Source organism: Emys orbicularis, chromosome 11, assembly GCF_028017835.1.
Source record: "Emys orbicularis isolate rEmyOrb1 chromosome 11, rEmyOrb1.hap1, whole genome shotgun sequence".
NCBI classification, from domain to species: Eukaryota; Metazoa; Chordata; order Testudines; family Emydidae; genus Emys; species Emys orbicularis.
Genome location: NC_088693.1, coordinates 11,639,323 through 11,657,597, shown reverse-complemented (window position 1 = coordinate 11,657,597; position 18,275 = coordinate 11,639,323).

Here is an 18,275-nt window from a genome sequence, read left to right as displayed (position 1 = left end):
TTCATCACCAAGAGGCGTTTGTTTGTTTGTTTTTTAGAAAGCTCAAATCCCTTGTAGAGAGGAACTTATAATAAAAAAGTGTCTTCTCAACCACTCTCTACAGCAGTGGTTTTCAAACTTTTTTCCTGGCGACCCAGTTGAAGAAAATTGTTGATGCCTGCCACCCAATGGAACTGGGGATGAGGGGTTTGGAGTGTGGGAGGGGCTCAGGGCTGGGGCAGGCGGTTGGGGTGCAGGAGGGGGTCAGGGCTGTGGGCTGTGGGTGCAGGCTCTGGGGTGGAGCCAGGGATTAGGGGTTTGGGGTGCAGGAAGGGGTTCTGCGTTGGGGGGGCTTAGGGCTGAGGCAGGGGATTGGGGCGCGTGGGTAGGGTACTGGCTTACCTGGGGCGGCTCCCGGTTAGCGGTGCAGTGGGGGTGCTAAGGCAGGCTTCTTGCCTGTCCTGGCACTGTGAACCGTGCCGAGACCCAGAAGCGGCCAGCAACAGGTCTGGCTCCTAGGCGGAGGCGTGCAAGCACCGCCCCGCCCCCCAGCTCCATGAGAGTGCGGAGCCAGTGCTTGGGGCGGAAGCAGCGTGCAGAGCACCATGGTCCCCCCCCGCCTAGGAGCCAGACCTGCTGCTGGCCACTTCTGGGGCGCAGCGCAGTGTCGGAACAGGTAGGGTCTAGCCTACCTTAGCCAGGCAGCACCGCCAACAGGACTTTTAATGGCCCGGTTGGCAGTGCTGACCAGAGCTGCCGCGACCCAGTGCCTTACATTCCGTGACCCAGTACTGGGTCGCGACCTGCAGTTTGAAAACCACTGCTCTACAGCCTCATACTAATGTTGAGTAAGAATATATCTGCTGGATTTTCGCACAAAAGTCTATCAAGAAGATAATACAAAACTGCATTAATTCCTTCAGGGTCCCTTAAGCAGCAGCAGCAACAACAAGGGAGACCCAGGCAATAAACAGAAGCCATGTTGTCACAGGAATGGATGCCAATGAAGCCAGTACATGTTCTTGCAGGCAGCTCTAGCATCATGAAGCTGATGATGCCTTTTTCCATGGACTCCCAAGAAGGAAGCCTCTCGTCCTGCAAAATCACCCTAAATCTGTCCCACTTGGTAGGGAAGTCTGAGAAAGGAAGTTCACAGAGATAGTTGCCTTTTCGGCCCCCTCCCAGATGTGTCTTCACAGGAGGATGTAATGTGGCCCTTATCCATTAAACCTAGCAGAAAATAATAAGTATCACAGAGGGCAAATCTCTTCAACTGATTCCTTCTACTATGCCATTGTCTACTTCCCTGTTAGAGTCTTGCACCAACTGACTGTAGCTCTTGGGCTTGATCCAGTGCCTATTAAGCCAATGGAAAGACCCCTTTTGACTTCATCAGGCTTTGGATAACCCTGTGTACTACTGCCTTTAGGGAATCAAAATTGTTACCTCAGTATATAGGTATTTTTCCCATATGCAGACAGGCATATGCCAGGCACTTCCAATCATTTTGTTCACACCATGCCCTGTTGCACAAGGAAGCATTTGGCCCATTGTCTTTAAAGTCTCATAAATCTGCATTAGTTTAAAATATCTGAATATAAACTGTGCTCCTAAGGGTCTGAATTTAGCAAAAGAACTCAGGATCCTTTCTGTGCTCTTCTGAATTTGACATTATGATGATTCAGAACAGAATACAGCATGGTTGTGCATTTAAAATGTATCTCTCCCTGTTTTTAAGGCAGCCTTTTCTGTGGAAAAAGAGCTCTTCTAAAGTTTCAGTGCATTTGTTTTTTTTTCTTATGAACCTTCATGGACAAATAGCTTGTGAAGATTAGGTTACCCAAAATAGCAGCACCATCACTTGAATCTAATTAAAACCATTTGTCAGAAACATATTTTAAAATTCAATGAGACCTGTAAAACCAGCCTGGAGTTCAAACTACAATTATCTTGCCCTGGGTATAATTAGAATCAGAGGGATTAATGAGCACATACAATTACACCTCTCCCCCCCCCCCAGCCCCCATACTCACACACACTCAGGTTTTGCATTTTAGTGAAGGAATGAAAGATGTGATTGAGGGAGGAAGTAAAAACCAAAAGGAAGAGTGTCGTTGTCAGATCACGGCAAAATGATAAAGCAGAACAACTGGAAGATAAAACAGAAGAGTGCTCTTGCTCTGAATGAAAGAGTTGGCAACATTTTGGTTTATGAAATGCTCCTAAACCTGGTACATTTAAGTTAACTTGGGAGTTCTTTTTAAAGCAAGGATTCATTTTTCAAATTATCCATGAGCATTTTAGATATTTACCCACTAACTAAATTAGTAGCAGTCATTCAATCCAAGCAAAGAGAAACTGTACAATAAAATGCTGCAATCATGCTAAATCATAGAAAATAGAGGTGGAAAAGACTGAGCAGACCTCCATTCCCAGTTAGTCCATTCCTGTGTTAAACACAAGAAGAGAGGGTGAGGGATGTGGGGGGGGAAAGATGGTTCTACCCATTAGTTAGATGAGTCTCAGGGTTGCGCCAACTTATGCTCTGCTTTGTGCCATAGGAAGGAAGCAGAGAATAGCTGGAGGGCAATATATTCCACCCACATCCTGTCATACTTCTGGCCTACCCTCTCCCTCCCACAGCAAGCTCCCGGCCCACCCATCACTCCTACAGTAGGGCCTGAGAGTGGACAGGCAACAGACTGCTCCAGCAGTTCTGCACCAGAGAGGTAGGCCCCTTATACAGGAGTATACCCCAGTGGGCTATTTCCTCCTAAATTATGGCCCCATTATGCTACCAGAATGGTGTAAAGGACCTTAACAGAACAAAGACTCAGCCCATTACATTCACCCCCCTCCATGCAGAATTGTTCTCTACAAATTTCTAGTATTTCATCCAGTTTTGTTTTAAACGTATCAAGCAACAGATGAGACAGAACTGCTCACATTTTATTGTGCTGGGTCAAGTTCAAAATTGAGGTGACACACTCTGACAAAAGAATCCTATGGGGATGCTAGAGGATTCTATAGAAAATGAAACAATAGCATTGACATTTCTATAGCATAGGGGCTCTTTCTGCAGGCTGAGTTCCAGTTAATTTATTCCATCAAAAGTACAATATTTTGGACGTTAAGCTAATTCCAACAATTCCTTTTGCCCCAGCGGAGAAAGATTTTTTAAAAAAAGAAATGGAGGTCTGCTGTCATTCATGTTAATGGCAGCAAAGCCACATCTTTTAAAACTGTTATTCAGTTCATTGAAAACAGGCTGGCCCTCAACAGTAATTATGATTTAGTGAACAAAGCCTGTTCTCTAAAACAATAAGCTTTCTCACTTGGCACTCTCTTTTTTTTCTCCAGGGAACCTTCTATGTCCCTGCCAAAGCTTTGTGGATTTGTTCTTTTCCTTACTTTAATCACCGAAATTAGAGACGGGAAAGACCTATTAAGTTCTTTAATGCACTAGGTTCAGACTGGATCTAGAATAAGCAAAGTAAACCTTGACAGTCTGTTCATATCTCCAGGGGAAAATTCAGAGTTAAACACTATGGGCCTGATTGTTCTCTCACAGTGGTGTAATTCAGGAATAACTCGACAGAAGTCAATGGAGCCATACCAATATAAAACTGGTGAAAGTAAAAGAAAAAGCCCTGTTTGGAAAACATTATTTTCATGCCCTGGAGAATATTGATGTTTCAGTTTCACATACAAACACCACTAAACCTATATCAAGGAAAATTATACTAGCCAATCTATGGATTCAACTGTATGATCCAAAGGGTTAGTACCCACACTGTCAATAAACTTGTAAATCAGGATGCCCCAGCAACTGATACAGGTACATTGGTAGATAAAATAGAAGACCTGAAGCAGAGGTAACTCATTCTGATTCCCCTCCCACCCTATTTCTGATGATATGGGACCCTAAAATTATAAAGTCAGCCCTGCTCATTAGCCATTTCCTTCAACCCCTTCAGACCCTTACCATGTTACCTGGAATTTCTCATGTAGCTTTTGTTTTATAACTTGATGTTTTGCAGGAAATGCAGTAGTCAGATACTACAGTTACCGTGGGAGAGAAAAGATGCCTCAAACACCAATATTCAAAGAACACCCAGTAATTTGCAGTGCAAATTGCTTTAAACTTTTTACTTGGAGTCCTTCACTGTACATAACAGTGAGGAAAGACACATTTCTCTTTGTGCCATCCCAAAGGGTTTTCAAACACCTACCAAGGACCAGCTGAAGCCAAAGCTATTACTATTTTTATACTTTCACTGCCCACACTTCCCTGGTTTAAATGACAAAGGACTCTCCCATTTAGCTGTGTCTCTTTATTTTGCCCTTGTCTGCTATTTCTCCCACTGGTTCTATTTCACTCTAATTTTTTTGATTTAGTTCCTTTCAGTCTCTCCTTCCAACTGTGCACCATTATTACCTCTCTATTTCAGTATTCTCCCCAGCTGTGGAAAATTATCATCCTTTCTTCTAGTACTTGGCTTCATACCCTTTGATCCCTTGCCTTCCTAGTAAGCCACCTGACCCTTTCATACCTCATCCACCCACTTTTCACTCAATCATTTCCTCCCTTCCATTCTCCATTGCTTTCATCTTTTCTAATCTTTGTACACTGGCTCCCCAGTTACTCTTCTCTTCATCTAAAAATGTTGAATTTTTTCCCCACTGCCTGAGAAAAGCCCAGAAGCCAAAAATTCAATCTATAATCTTACTTTCTATTTCCAGCATGTATTCTATTAAAATAGGTTTTTTTTCTCCAGAACATAGTGACATAGCACTTTTTGGGAATAGAGTAAAGAATTAAAAGGAAAAGCTATCATACTTTAGATTCTTCTGCAGTGTGAATATTTCAAATTAGTCTGTGTCATGATCATTTTAGATCAAATGAAGCCATACCAAGTGTGTGTGTGTCTTAGAGCAGTGGTTCTCAACCAGGGGTAAGTGTACCCCTGGGGGTAGTCAGAGGTCTTCCAAGGGGTACTCAACTCATCTAGATCAGTGTTTCTCAACCTCGGTGTTGCAACCCCAGGGGGGTTGCAGGACAGGTTTAGGGGGGTTGCAAGTGCAGGGCTCGTGTTAAAGTAAGCTATTTTTCGGTAATAGTGTGCTGTGACACTTTTGTATTTTTATGTATGATTTTGTAAGCAAGTAGTTTTTAAGTGAGGTGAATCTTGGGATATGCAAGACAAATCAGACTCCTGAAAGAGGTACGGTAGTCTGGAAAGGTTGAGAACCACTGTCTTAGAGTATCTGTGTATGAGTTTATATCATACTGCTCTTTGTAGCTCTTTGCCCTCTAGTCTATTTTTTTTAATGACAGAGTGATTAAAGTAGATCAAAATTCTGATGTTCATCTGTTGTCAAGAGGATTGATATTACATGGTGAATCAACACATTGTAAAAATGGGCATGGCACAGGGAAGACAACAGAGAAGGGAACAAATATATCTGAAAAATCTCCATGTCCCCAGACATTCTCAGAGCCAGTCCAACAAAAGTGTGTGTTTGTGTAAACACATAGTGTGTGGAACTCTGCAAATCACGGTGGAGGTTTTATGTGTGCTCCCAACAACCCTCCACACACAAGGAGAGGCAAGTGAACTTACAATACTATTCTGTTTCCACTTGGGGTGCATAAACTGGCAGTGAACTCTCCTTTTCCAGTTGGAGGGGAGAAAGACCTAGCAAGAAGACAGTTCTTCCTTTAAAAGAAAGTAGGCAGGTGGACGACTCCCAGCAAACCAGTAGGTGCTGATGCTACTGCACCTATTGGTGGGATGGTTTAGCACCCATAAATTTGCTAACCAGAGATGAGATCCTCCTGCTGTTTCCACTCCAGAATTTCCATCCCACTGAGACCTGATTAACCAGCCAGTTAAGAGGCAGGAAAGGGGGATTATGGCAGAGCTACATCCACCACGCCCAGGAAAGGAGAGGCGGGGAACTCTCCCTATGCTTTTAGCAAAGGAGAGGGAGATTTGCTCCCACACACTCCCCCCTAATTTAACCCCTGCTTAGCCTCTTCAACTTGCTGGGACACTGTGAAGACAAAAGCCTCTTTAATATGCTGGGCTGATCTCAAGGCACATATTTCTGTGAGGTCTTTGGTTCAGTACCCCTCGCTTACTGATCAGAAGCAAAGGCCCAAACCTTTATGAGATTACTGGTTTATGACTTCTCGATTGATAGGCTTATGCAAAAACTTCTGGGAGGTAACTGGCTCACCAGCTGTAGCTTTTGGGGTTCATTGTCAAGGAAAGGCCTCTCTGAGGTCAGTAGAACAGCACCTCCAATTTGCTGGGCTGATGTCAATACTCAAGCCTCTCTGAAGTTACTACCTCATCAGCTTTTGCCTGCTGGGCTGTGTCAAGGCACAGCCTCTGAGAGGTTACTAGCTCCACAATTCTAGCTTCCTGAGCTGGTTTCTAGGCAAAGGCCTCTCTGAGCTCCCTGGCTTAGAACCTCCAGCTGGCGGGTCTGAAGTCAAGGCATTGGCCTCAGTGAGGTTACTCCTCAGCAACAATTAAAACATATTAAAAAAAGAAGCTTCAGTTCATAGTTTTGTTGGTTATACATTAATGCCATTAATTATTGGCAATTATTAATATGATTAGAGTAGCACTTAAGCCCCCAAATGGGTTTGACACCATGAAATGAAGTGACATTGCATCGTCATAGACTCTAATCTCTCTGGGGTCCAGTCCATGTCAGGGGCTCCCAGGTATTACCACAATACAAATGATAAATAACAATAATAATCAAATTGTGTGAGAGGACTTGGCAGAGGGCGGTGGCGGAGGGTCCAGGGAATAAATGTATCAGGAATGGCTCCTTGTTCCCAATTGGACCCCTAGCTAGTATTTGTGCCTGTAAACACTGGGTGGGGTTGTGCAGGGCAGTAGTGGCCTACCTGTTGTAATTGTCAGGCTGTCATGGAGTCGCCGTCATGCTGGGGAACCGGCCCTTGTCCTGCACAGCCCGTGGTCCCACACCAGCTGCACCATGGCTCAGGAAAGCGCTGTTGGGGCTTCAGTGGCTAAGGCTCTATGGGCCACAAAATGGGGGGGGTCCCCCAATATGCACCCCCAGCTGCCTTGAACACCACATTCCTCTCAGGGCCCCAGACATCCTGCTCGGTAACCCACCCCTCCCAACTGCCCTCCTAACTGCCACGGAACCTTCCCCTACTGGTGGCCTAACCCCTCCTCAGCCAGAGGAAAAGAGCCACATGCTGCCCTCTGCTGTCCTATTGCTGCTCTGTGGATTTGTCACATAGCCCCATGCTCCTCACGTCACGTTTTGCTCACTGGGGGTACAGAGCACAACGTGGGTCTGCACATCGCACCCCACCTATTGTGGTCATAAAACTGTGGTTCTTCCAAGCGTGCCAATGACTTCATAAGGGTCACTGGCAGAACAGGACTTGCTTCACCTCTTGACAGACTTATGCCAGCCTGGCCCATAGTAGTGGCTCTTGATGCCTTAGCAAGTTCCCTGTGTCCTCTGTGCTCTCCAATTGTGGTATTACATTGTGACCCCCAAACCTCAGGCTAGTGCCTGAGGACTATTGAGGGCTATTCTGGAGTGTGATAGCCCATGTCCCCATGTATCAGTGGTCCCCAAACTTTTTATCTTGCCCCCTCCTTACTCCTGTCCGTGCCTCTCCCCCCCCCCCAGGAGCCAGCCCCAGGAGTGGGGCTGCGACTCCAGGAGGGGGGGACACAGACAGAGATAAGGGGGCCAAGGCTGGGGCCACAGCTGCAGATGGGGGTGCGGCTAGGAGCAGAGGCCAAGGCTGGGGGCCCCGGGCGCAGGGCTGGCAGCCGGGGTCCCGGGCATGAGGCCAGAAGCGGAGCTGGGTGGTGCTCCCTTCCTGCCCCCTGTGGCGGCTAGCCTAGGCTCCCGCCACGCCCTCCCCCTGAACATTCCTCCACGCCCCCCCGTGGGGGTGCACCCCATAGTTTGGGGACCTCTGCCATGTGTCCTTTGCCTCCCAACCAAAAGACCTTTTTCTAAGTGTAGAACAGAGTGGCAAACGCTCACGATTCTTGCCCCCACTGGAGCCAGTCTTGCAAGGATGCAGAGGTTGCATCTCTCATGAAAATTTCACCCTGCAGGAGAACAATGGGGTACCCCTCTGACTGGTTGTCTTCCCCAGCTGATTAGAACTCCTACAGGGAGCAGGTGGAGCTCTTCCCTCTCCTCTCAGAAGCCAAGAGAAGATTTTGGATGGGGGGAGGAGCATAAAGGGCCTAGCAATTCCTTCCTCCCCGGCTTGTGAAAAGGGTCAGTCTGCGCTCCATTCCTCCCCTCTCCCTCCCTGCAATGCCAAAAGGACAAGTGAAGAACCCCTGAAGCTGCCAGGAAGCAGAGGTACTCTGAGGGGCCAGGGGCAGATGTGAGACTAGAGCAGATGTGGGGGTGCATAATTCATAGTTGAGCAGAGGGTATGGGCAGATGGGAAGAAGTTGGAAACTCAGCACCATCAGGCAGAATTTTATACAAATCTTTATCCTGTGATCTCAATTTGCTCGTACAGCAAGAGCTCATAACTGTCACTTCCACTGGGGTTGGGCAAGGGGAGTTCAACCATCAAAAGACAGACCAAAAATCAGAGGATAATATTGTTTTTAAAAAAATGTCATTATATTGGAGTCAGCCAGTTCCATGATATTTTATCTTTTGGCAATTCTGCTATTGCTGCATCTCAAGGTCTTGCTTAGCCTCTGCTGAGAAGTTCAAAGCAAGGAAACTACTGCATCCATTCTCTGGGATTTCCTTATAATTTCTATATTCTGATCCCTTGCCTGGACATCAAGCAGTCCCATAACCAACCAAGGAAAAGCATCTGTTCTTGCATGGGTGAGCGCATGTGTACCGTGTGTGGAACTGTGTGGTTCAGTGATGTCCTGGGGTCAGCTCGTGGCTTTTGAGGCTCTAATTTTTGAACCTTAAGGACGATTGTCATAAGAAAATTTGTACCACCTCTTTAACTGGCTCTCCAGCCTTCCCCGCCAGTCAGTTTGAGAGCATCTTTGATGTAAACCTGTAGCATTCTGAGCAGGTGCTGTCCCTGCTCTCCTGCAGCTGCTCACAGGGGCGGCTCTATGTTTTTTGCCCAAGCACGGCAGTCAGGCGGCCTTCGGCAGCATGCCTGCGGGTGATCTGCCGGTCCCAAGGCTTCGGCGTACCCGCTGCCGAATTACCGCCGAAACGCTGCAGAAGGCCTCCTGACTGCCGCCCTCACAGCAACCAGCAGGCCGCCGCCCGCGGCTTGCTGCCCCAGGCACGCGCTTGCTGCGCTGGTGCCTGGAGCCGCCCCGGCTGCTCAGCAACAATCCAACTATTTGCTTTACAAGGAAGGGATAGAGGGGAGGGAGAAGAAAGTAAGTGGCTGCTCTATTGCCTGTTCCTTTGCTAGGCTGTGGGAGACCCCAAGGCAATTAAGCATTTTAGACTGTGGGGGAGCAAGCTTCCCAGTCAGGGTCAACAGACTTGGGCTAGCAGGGCTCAGGCTAGCTCTCTAAAACTAGTTGTATAGACAGCGCTTTGAAGTTGCAGCTCAGGCTAGAGCTCAGGCTTTAAAGCCCACCCCGTTCCCCAGATTCAGAGCCAGAGCCACAATGTCAAAGCTCTGTCTACACAGATATTTTTAGAGTGCTAGCATGAGCCCAAGTCTGTTGACCCGCACTGAGAGACTCGCTCACACTCAGTCCAAAATGCTGTGTAGACATATCTCAGGAGAAAAGGGTAGGAGGTTTACTGACCCTAGGAGAACACCTAGCAAAGGATGGCTCTCCTCCTCCCACCCAAGGCAGCCCAGGAGAGGGGGAAAAGAGAAGAAGCTGAGAACCAATAACCAGTTATGTGGTTTTTTTTGTCCCAACCCAAGTGTCAGAACAGCCTAGTTTGCACCAGCTGGATGTGGTCCCTAAAGAACCATTTGTCAGCTAGGGATAGTCAGAGTACGCTCCCAGTCATTCCCCTGGCTCTCCCCCCACATTCCCCTGTGCCAGGGGCTGAGGGGAGGAAAATGTAGGAGCTTTACAGGTATAGGCACTAGACCAGCTCTTTGCCTGCTGGGGAAGCACCAATAGGGGACTTGCTGGTGGATTCTGCTCCCTTTGCACCTTCAGGGAATGATAAAGAGAGAAGAACAGGATAGGAAATCTATCAGAAATCAGCAATTGTAGCCCCCTAAACTTAGGGGTTCTGCCTTCAGCACCCTCATTATAAAAAATTGTTCCAGCACCACTACATCCCATTAGGGAGAGCCAGGAGGGGAGAGGTAACTCACAGTGCCATTCTGTTTCCCCTGGACTCTGGTTAGGAATAGAGAAGCCAGTATTGGGGTCTACCTTTTCACCTGGAGGAGAAGGGAAACAGGGGGGCAGATCTTCATGTGCAAGAAAGGAGGCAGATGGGAGAAAAAAACTGTCCAACTGGGCATTCCCTATCAGCTACTGCTGCTTGCTCCACTAGGTGGAGTACTCACTGAGTGGTGAGCCCTCTCGGTGCTTACTTCCTTGTTCACAAGTGCATAGGGTAAAAAAAGAGGCCGATGTTGGCAGTTAATGAGTGAAGACCTGGACTTATGCGTAGTCCTCATCATGCTAATAATAACCCACTTGTTCCTGCTACAATTAGTATGATGGCCATACAGCGGCACTCTCATTGACAGACAAGAAGTCCCTGCCCTGCTCATCACTTTTTACTTTATGTTTATATTTACAATATTCAACACCTGTGCTGTACAATATCAAGCTTTTGTGCTGCTCTATAAGCCAATCAAACATGCAACGATTCAGTAAGGTTATAGACTATACTGTACATTGAGCAATTATCACAGAGAATTAAACAATAGGGATAAAGAGAATTAAACAAGATGAATAAAGCCACATAAATTATTTGATCAAACAGAAATAAACCAGAGTAACAGAATGCTGTCAAGGGATAAGTGTCTCTTACTTTGCCAACCAACATCTCCAATTCACTGTTTTATTCACCATAAATGTCTAGGCATTGTCTCTGCATTTCTGAGAAGCAAGAGAAAATTAACCTGTGCCCACATTGAATTGCATTTCTATCCTCTCATCAGTGATATAAATGTTATTAGCCTTCCATGACTGTTTGCCCAATACTGGTTATTATCATTTTTATGCGGATGCAGATATTGTATAATTTATTTTAATATAATATATTTTAAAAGAGGGAAAAAACACAAACCTAGCACAGACAGAATGAAACTTGCAAGTTCTCTCATGAAATCCTGCTTTACTGGGGCACACAATGTGTTTCTGAACCAGCTAAGACAAGCTCAGATAATAATAATCCCCTCTGCATGCAGCAGCAATGGCACCATTCCTGCATTGCAGAGAGCTCTCTGAGGTCCTGAGATGGGAGAAGGAGCAAGAAGAGGATGGTAAAAGAACTGTAAATCATTTCCCATGCCCCATGGGAAGTGCACACAAAAGATAAAATAGCCCAGTCTGTATTTCCTTTTATTCAGAGCCCCTCAGGCTCCTCCATTTGAGCCATATTGTGAGGAGTCTGAATAAAGTCAGAGTCTCCCTCATGGACAGCCAGGAGTGTCCTGTATCTCCCATTAGATCTTCAAGATTTGGAGGCTGGACTCCGTTTCCTCTGCAAAAGGCAAGAGGAGAAAGGACAATCAAGAAGAAATTCAGTGAGTCCCAAATCTGCAGAATTTGCCTTTCTTCAAGGCTACTCCCGTAGGTTTCCCCATGAGACAGTACAATTTGGCTCTTAATAATTAAGGCCAATTACTCTCATCAGATTCAAGGACCAGTTTCCACAGCAGGATCATGAACTATGTATTTTTCCACTGGAAAAAAAAATCATATTATTCCAAAGAGCTGATGCGAATCAGTGAGCAACAAATCTCACTGGTACACATGAATCCCAGTTGCCACCTGAACTACTCAGTAATTTGCAATATCCTATAATAATAATAATTAATGGAGATATCCCATCTCCTAGAACTGGAAGGGACCTTGAAAGGTCATCGAGTCCAGCCCCCTGCCTTCACTAGCAGGACCAAGTACTGATTTTGCCCCAGATCCCCAAGTGGCCCCCTCAAGGATTGAACTCACAACCCTGGGTTTAGCAGGCCAATGCTCAAACCACTGAGCTATCCCTCCCCCCGGATCCTGTATTTGAGAATGCAAAACCCATCAAGAAATCCCTCTACAGTTATTCAGCTAGTTTAACACAAATCCATAGAATATTCTGGCTAGATGTGATATTGGCATAATTTGGTTTCCTCATATTTGTGAAACAGGAGAACCTATTTGGAAGAGGCGGGTTGCACTTATGTCATTTAACTCATATGTATTCTTTCCAGCTCAAGGAAATAGCATTGGGGTTTAACACAGTGGCCATAAGAGAAAGTAGGTTAGGAGGAGAGAGAAACTTCATTTTTATTAATAAAATAAGCATTCATGCTTCCTTGATAGTATAAAAGGCATAATAAGAAGCATTGCCAGCTTCCTTTGGCAGTAATCCAGGGCATTCTTCTGGACAAGCTTCACTGGAAGATGCATGAAAGCAGCCTTCTGATCACCTGAAACTATGGCACAGACCCTTGTTGAATATAAAGGATGGTTACTGAAATGATAACATTCCAACATCTGAATGCTTAACAGGAAAAAAATTATTTCATCTTCTTGGCATTAGACACAATTTCTGTATACACACATTACCAAACTATTCCTCTTCCCATAACAATACAATGCCATTACTGTCAGCAGCACTTTTTCTCACTCTTTTGGGGAATGGATCAGTTTAGACCTATATTTGTTCAGATAATACAGCTCATGCTATTTCACACTCACTTTTCATACTTTAAAAGGCTTCTTTCATTTGGAGGTTATAGCCTGAAGTATCCAAAACAATTTTCAAAGGAGGTATGCAGTCCGACATGGGAAATACTTATAGCATCCTTGCTTGTTAACTTTTGGGTTAAAAATCGGGCATAGCATCAGAGCCAAATTAAGGCAATCTGAGGCCCCAGACACCACCCACATGTGGACCTCTTTTATGACACTGCTGTTCCTTGGCGTGGAAATAGGTTTCAGTTACAATGAATGGACAAGTTCATACCTCTTAGAGCTATTGTGTTAGACTGTCTGCAGTTTCAGACGGGCATCATTCACCCTTGAATCATGTTTTCAACCTTTTCTTTGCATCCATGAATGTTAAAAAAATAGCCATCATGCCCACAGGCTGTTCTGAGATCCTTTGTCCCTCCCTGGGCCATACTGGGAGTCATCATCCCCATGGACCACACCTCCCTGGATAAGGGCAGTTGTAATCTGCCCTGTTTTACACCATTCAGTTGCAGGACTCCTGGCATATTGCCCACATGGCACCTGCCCCCTCCCCATACACACACCAGTTACTAAGTTTGGTCATCTCTTGATGTAGCCAGCATTTGCCACTGCCAGATACCTCTTCCCCAGGAAGCACCTTCCCTCAGGAATTTGGGCTCTTCCTCTTCTTCTCATACCTGTCTGCTTCTTGACTACCCCGCACAGATTTCAAGTCACAGAAGCTCAAAAAACCAAAGAGGTTTAAATCCACCCTTCATTGCCTACCCAAGAAAATATATGGAAATTTCAAGGTTCCCATCCTCCAAGGTTTCAAGCATCCCCTTCCCTGGTGAACTCCAGATCTATTGTAAGTAACTCCCCACTGCAAACCCTATGACTATTTCAAGCCCTCCACCTTCTCTTGGCAGCAAGTGCAGCTGACAGAGTCAGAGCCTTTGTGAGGTGGGCATTGGTTGCTAGGACACTCAGGGATTCAGGGAAACAAAAGGCCCAGTCCTGAGTCACTGCAGCCCCCATCTTGGATGTCAGCTTCCCTGAGTCGCACATAGAGCCAGATCTGACTGTCCTCAAACCAGGGACTGGCGGAGCTCCACAGAGAGGCTGAGATTCCTCAGCCTCCGGTAATGGTGAAAAATGGGGAATGAAGGGTATAGTTGGGGTGAGGGAAATTGTCATGAGGGTGGGGGGACAATGATGGGGTATAGAGTAGCTGAGGTGGGGCAATCATCAAAAGATGGAGGCAATTGTGAGGAAGCTGTCAAGGAATAGGAATGAGAAGAAAATTGTCAAGTGTTGGGAGTGACAGGGGTGGGAGCCGCTGTCCAAGGATGAGGCAACTGTCTGGTGGAGCAACAGTTAAGAGTCGAGGGTTTATTGTCAAGGTGTAGAGGGCAATTGTCAAGGGATGGGGATTTAACCCTGAACAGTTTTGGAGAAAATTTGTCAAAGGAAAGTGGCTAATTGTCAAAGGGCCGGGGTGGGTGAGCCACCAAAGGAAGTAAAGCTGCCAGAGAGTCACGGTGAAGTTGTCAGATAATAGTGGGCAACTGTCAAAGAGTAAGACTGAAGGTGCCAAATGACTTGGTGGGGTATTGTCATGGAAAGATTGGGCATGAGCTGTGGAGATTAACATTACTGCCATGAAAGCAGAGGATTTTCTTTAAGAGACCTTTTTAGCTTCTGACTTTTCCAGCTTCGCTCCCCGGTCTTTGGCAAGCTAAAGTCATTTTGTTGGCCTTCTTTCTTGCTCCCCAAATCAGACTGGCATACTGTGTAGTGGATACCAAATTATAGGTGTATAGGAATGTCATACCAGAAGTGATTATGTTTTAACATTTTTTGAGGGAACACTTTTAAAGTTCCCTTTCTTCTGTTACTAATCACATTGTAGTTTATTACAACTGAAGGAATTGTTTTAACTAACTTTGACCAATGATGCTCTTCAATTATCTTTTGCTTTCACTCAGCTTGAACAAAAAAACTAGACTTGTTATTTTCAAGATTTTTTTATAGTCAGTTTCAGTTTAATTCTTTGGTTCTCATGCAGGGGCTCAGTGATGCAATGTTGAGGTTCCAACACTGAAGAAAATGTTTAAAACAAACAAAAACTACTTTTACTGATATTCAAAAAACGTGAAGACAATTATATTTTCGGATTTGTGAAACTTTCAGAAAAATTAAAAACCTAAATTTTGAGCCTAATATACCTAGAAATATCCATTCAGATGACATTAGTGCTGGCAAAAGAAGCCAGCCTATTTCAGTGCAACGATGGTGGGAGGAAGACATCAAAACAATGTAAGGCCTGCCCCCTCAAATGAGGGCGGGGCCACAGAACCCAGAATTTACGTAATTATAGGGGACAAAAAATGAAAAACAGGGAAGAGCATGTAAGTCACAGGTTCAAAATGAGGGGTGTAGAGGGGGACACTGAGCAGAGAACCAGCCCATTTGAAATCCTGGATGGGTAGGCAGAGCCCACCACAACAAAATGCCCACTTTCTCAAATGGAGGAGGAGCCCCAGAGCTAGGAATCAACAAAACATAGGGTACAACAAATATTAAACAGGAATGAGAGTATAGGGCACAGGCTTAAAATGAAGGATCCAGAAGTGAACACCAAACAGAGAACCAGCTTATTTGAATCCTGGGAGAGTAGGCCTATTTCCACCTAGGACAAAAGGCCTGCATCCTCAGTTGAGGTAGGGGATCACAGAGCCCAGATTGCATGGGACAACAAAACAGGAACAGAAGTGGGGAGTCAAAGATTCAAAACAAGGGTACCAAACAGGGAAGTTGAGCAAAGAACCCGATTGACAGCCGTAGAGACTACCCCATATATGCATAGAAAAAAGGTCCAACAAAGGACCTTGTCCAAAAGGACAACAAAATAGCAGATGAAATTCAATACTGGTAAATGCAAAGTAATGCACACTGGAAAATATAATCCCAACTTTACAGACAAAATGATTGGGTCTAAATTAGCCGTTATCACTCAAGAAAAAGATCTAGTCAAAAAGGCTAACAGAATATTAGGAACCATTAGGAAAGGGATAGATAATAAGTCAGAAAATATCATAATGCCACAATATAAATCCATGGTAGACCCATACCTGAATATTGCATGTAGTTCTGGTTGCCCCATCTCAAAAAAGATATATTAGAATTGGAAAAGGTACAGAGAAGGGCAACAAATATGATTAAGTGTATGAAACAGCTTCTATATAAGGAGAGATAAAATAGACTGGGACTGTTCAGTTTAGAAAAGAGACGACTAAAGGGGATATGATATAAGTCTATAAAATCATTAATGGTATGGAGGAAGTGAATAGGAAAGTGTTATTTACCCCTTCACATAACACAAGAATCTGGTATCACCCAATGAAATTAATAGGCAGCAATTTTAAAACTATCAAAAGGAAGTACTTCTTCACACAACACATAGTCAATCTGTGGAACTCGTTGCCAGGGGATGTTGTGAAGGCCAAAAGTATAACTGGGTATAAAAAAGAATTAGATAAGTTCATGGAGGATAGGTCCATCATTGGCTATTAGCCAAGATAGTCAGGGGTGCAACCCGAGTGTCCCAAACATCTGACTGCCAAGGGGCTGGGATGGGACAACAGGAGATGGATCACTTGATAATTGCTCTGTTCTGTTCATTCCCTCTGAAGCATCTGGAACCAACCAATGTTGGAAGACAGAATGCTGGGCTTGATGGACCATTGGTCTGACCCAGTATGGCCATTCTTATGTTATTATGGATATAAGAATTCATTCTGCCCCATTCAACCCCAACAATGTGCCTCAACCCTAGCCTGAAGAGACCTATGATACAAAAAAAATTCAGTTTCCAGGCCTACATATTCCCTGCCTTCTCTGCTGAGTGGATTTTAAATGGTACCAATTAGAATAATTGGAACATGTATCCACTAGAAAGAGAATTGAGATCACCAAATTCATTTCACATAGGACACCAAACAGCCTTCAGATGGTAAAAGCTCTCTCACAACTGAGCTGGGCAGGATTTAAGCCACTGATTTGGAGAGCGGTATTTTTGATGGTAGAGGTGTGATTTTCCACCTCCCTTGCCCAAGATTTTAGGGAAAGATGATGAGAAACAAGCCACTGAATTCTTTAAATGCCTGCTCCACAAGTGGAATTGGGGGGGAAATTGCAGGAATTTTTTACTCAAGAATTATTATAGAGGAGATAGATGGAGGAAAGGAGACGTGTGTGGAAATGATGGTGTGAAGGCTAATAAATAAAAATGTGGTGCTGCTCCCCAGCGTAAAGGACTCATGTTGGGAGGAACTCCATTGTAGAGAAAAAGAGTGTGTTTATCCCTAGTGCAGAGAATTTATTAAATAGATAATTGTTTCCTCAGATGATAAGAAACTTGTAAGTGACCAGACTGATTGTTTGATGCTCTTTACTTCTTCACCTAAATAATTTAGGATTAGGGCAGTATTTTACCTCCATGTTGCTACTTGCAGTATCTCCTGGTATAGCTTCAGTGCTAGAAAGTGATGTGTCTGGGTCTTGCTATTTCCAGTCATTTAAAGTCCCTTTGTATAGTTTCACTGGAGCTGCCATATACCATTGTATGTGTTCTATGTTGTTATTCTGAAAGAGCCTGATCGAAAGCCTATTGAAATCAATGGAAAGACTTCCAATGATTTCAGTTGGTTTTGGGTCAGGCCCAAAGTGAGTGAATACCCTTGAACCTTGTTAAGGCCTGATCCTGCAGTCCTAACTCAGGCAGAGCTCCCACTAATTAAATTAGGAACACCGAGCCAGTTTCTCAGCTAGTATAAATCAGCATAGCTCTACTGAAGATAAATGGAATTATGCCTATTGGCACCATCTGAGAAACTGTCCCCACTGGGCTTTTTGCTTAAGCAAGGGCTGCAGGATCAGCCCCCTTTTTTGTATACTTCAGGGGAAATGTAAGACATGACAATTAAGTGATGCTCCCAGATTTCACAGGCAAGGGACACTGGAAATTTGTTGAAAATTTCAGGGAATTTCTCCACTGGTTGGCAGAGCTGTTCCAAGCAAGTTTTGTATTTTTTCAGAAATGTTAGCAAACTAGAGGGGATATACCAGATACACAGAACAGCAGTAAAGGTGCTTTCCATCCCACATTCCTGGTACATTTGTTAGCAAGGATGATTGGAGTTAAACCTTCAAAAATTATAATATATACCATGACATAAAAGGTTCAGTGAGAGCCTGTTTCTCCTCTACCCCACTGTCAGAATCTAATATATAAAAAAAGTAAGGGCCTAGTTCACTTCTGCATTACCTAGGGCTGATCTACACTGGGACCTTACATCAGCATAGTTATGTCTCTCAGGGGCATGAAAAACCCACATCCCTGACAAACGTAGTTATATGACCTAATCCCCCTGTGTTGACAGTGCT